Here is a 2,500-nt window from a genome sequence, read left to right as displayed (position 1 = left end):
GACATGGGAGGAGGGAGGGAGGCAGGGAGGGAGGCAGGGAGGCAGGGAGGCAGAGAGGTGGTCCCCCTGTACTGCAGTCTTACAACTGTGATGATGTCACGGAGACAACGTTAGTGAACGTCGGGGCAGCCAATAAGGCAAATTAAACGGCAATAGAGGGGAGGGGAAGGTGTCCCATTTGGGCCACAGGGAGATAGCTGTGAGTGTGTGAGTGCGTGCGTGCGTGCGTAGGTGCGTGTGTGTGTGTAAAGGGGGTTGTTTATTACAGTGATAATGTGTTGGAAAACCTTAAGGAATTGAGAATTGAAAGCGAAGGCAGCAGCGTGTGGCTGCCCTTCTGGACGGGAGCGGACATCCCATCTCGTACAGAGAGCGAGACACAGAGACAGATCGTGTCCGCACTGAGTCACAATAACAAACAGTGTGTCTACTGAAGGGATGGTGACTCAGAGAGGGAACTGTCTGTGACACATGAAGCTGTGAGGCTTGAGGACCTCACCTCAAGGCCCTGCACAACAGGGAGCCCCCCCCCGCCACCCCCCACCCCGGCAGAGCCATCTGATTATTGACTTTGATGAGCAGAGAATACAAAACAAATGTGACCTCACCCAGTCAGTCACTCGCTTACTCAGTGCCACAAACACACAGACACACACACACACACACACACACACACACACACACACACACACACACACACACACACACACACACACACACACACACACACACACACACACACACACACACACGGACGTAGACACTTACACACGGCCATATAATCATACGATGTATGCATATGCATAATGCATTTGTTCGATGTGTCTCCATAAATTGTGACATCTATGTAGCAGCTGTGTGTGTGTGTGTGTGTGTGTGTGTGTGTGTGTGTGTGTGTGTGTGTGTGTGTGTGTGTGTGTGTGTGTGTGTGTGTGTGTGTGTGTGTGTGTGTGTGTGTGTGTGTGTGTGTGTGTGCGCGCGTGCGTGTGTGTGCATGTGTGTGAATAAGAAGGTGAAAAGGAGGAGAAAGTACTCGTTATATCATCGATGATTAAAAAACATAGTGTGGCTCCACATCGCAAGGTGAAAAGGACAAAACCGGACCCTCCAACATGCCTTACTATGCTTGCAATGAAGCATCACACTATGAAGCTTTACTCCTTTAATATATTTTTTTTCATATTGAGAGGGGCCACAATTAATCAAATTATTCATGGTGAGGAGGAAAGTCTTGGATCAAACCGTTCTTTGAGTCCATGGATGTTTGAACTAACTAAGTACCAAACACCAAGCAGAGACTAACCGTTAAACCTTGTCCTCACCATTCTCCTTGTATGTAGTAGGGGATTGAACGAGTGGGAGAGAGTGAGAGAGACAGAGAGAGAGAGAGCGAGAGAGACAGAGAGAGAGAGAGAGAGAGAGAGAGAGAGAGAGAGAGAGAGAGAGAGAGAGAGAGCGAGGTACATGACAACACATGTCAGGTTTGATGAATGTGTGTTTTTCCATGTAGTCAAAACGATTGCACATTATGTGGATTTGTATTGGGCAAATAATCAACATTATTCCAGAAGATACAATAGAGTCTAAACAAAAAAGAGGAAGTTAAACAGGGATGCAAATCATTTTATGTAAGACCACCAAACAAAGGCAACCTTCCCAGTTTGGTTCCCCTCTGGAGAAAAGGTATTCTCTCTCCCCCCACTCTGGCATGGAGCCAGAGTTGACACTTTTTAATCTGCAATTACTTGATGGCCTGTCTAGTCTGCAGAACCTCCAGATGAACCATCCCGGGCAACACACCAAATAGTTTGATCACTGAGCCAGGAGGAAAAAAAGGACAGTGATTTAAGGGCTTGACCCTCCGGGGGGAGAAACACCTCACTCACCGGGGGGGACTCGGCTGTGAACCACTGCTCCTCACCACCACTCCTTACAAGGCAATACACACACATAGAGCTGAGAGATGGATTGCTAAATCCATGGTTTGAGATGAGAGCTCCTCTCCAATGTTTCCTGTGTAGTGCAACGTTCAGTGTAAAATGTGATCCCTAACATGTGTACGGAGCTGTTGAGCGTTCCGTGGTAATTGTTGTGGGATTTAGAAAGTGCTTTCAAATGGAACGACCTGTAACCCCCTGCACTAATAAAACATAACCTTGCTTCTTTGTTATTGCTATGCCTACCATGCAGCACTCTATCCAATGGTTTAAAATAGATTTAAATAATAACACACTTGATCTTATGCTTGAGTTGCTCTCCGTCTAACGTGTCCTATTGGAAAAATTCCCTGGTTAATTACTGATTATATGAATGTATCATGGTGGATATTTTCCAGGCCTAGCTCAACGTTTAATCAACAGGTAATAAAGGTGTTCAAATGCACTGCAAGCAGCCTCCTAGCTCATAACCAGCAGCATCCTAGCTCATAACCAGTAGCCTCCTAGCTCATAACCAGTAGCCTCCTAGCTCCTAACCAGTTGCCTCCTAGCTCATAACCATT

At 46.7% G+C, this 2,500-nt stretch overlaps 1 protein-coding gene across 1 annotated transcript in view; it reads right to left on the bottom strand.

Annotated features, from left to right (window-relative positions):
• The window catches only part of magixb (MAGI family member, X-linked b), a 39,587-nt gene that overhangs the window by 9,249 nt on the left and 27,838 nt on the right, over window positions 1–2,500 (bottom strand). The window lies entirely within an intron of this gene.

This window comes from Gadus morhua, chromosome 1 (genome assembly GCF_902167405.1).
Source record: "Gadus morhua chromosome 1, gadMor3.0, whole genome shotgun sequence".
NCBI lineage: Eukaryota > Metazoa > Chordata > Actinopteri > Gadiformes > Gadidae > Gadus > Gadus morhua.
This window is presented reverse-complemented; position numbering and strand designations above follow the sequence as displayed.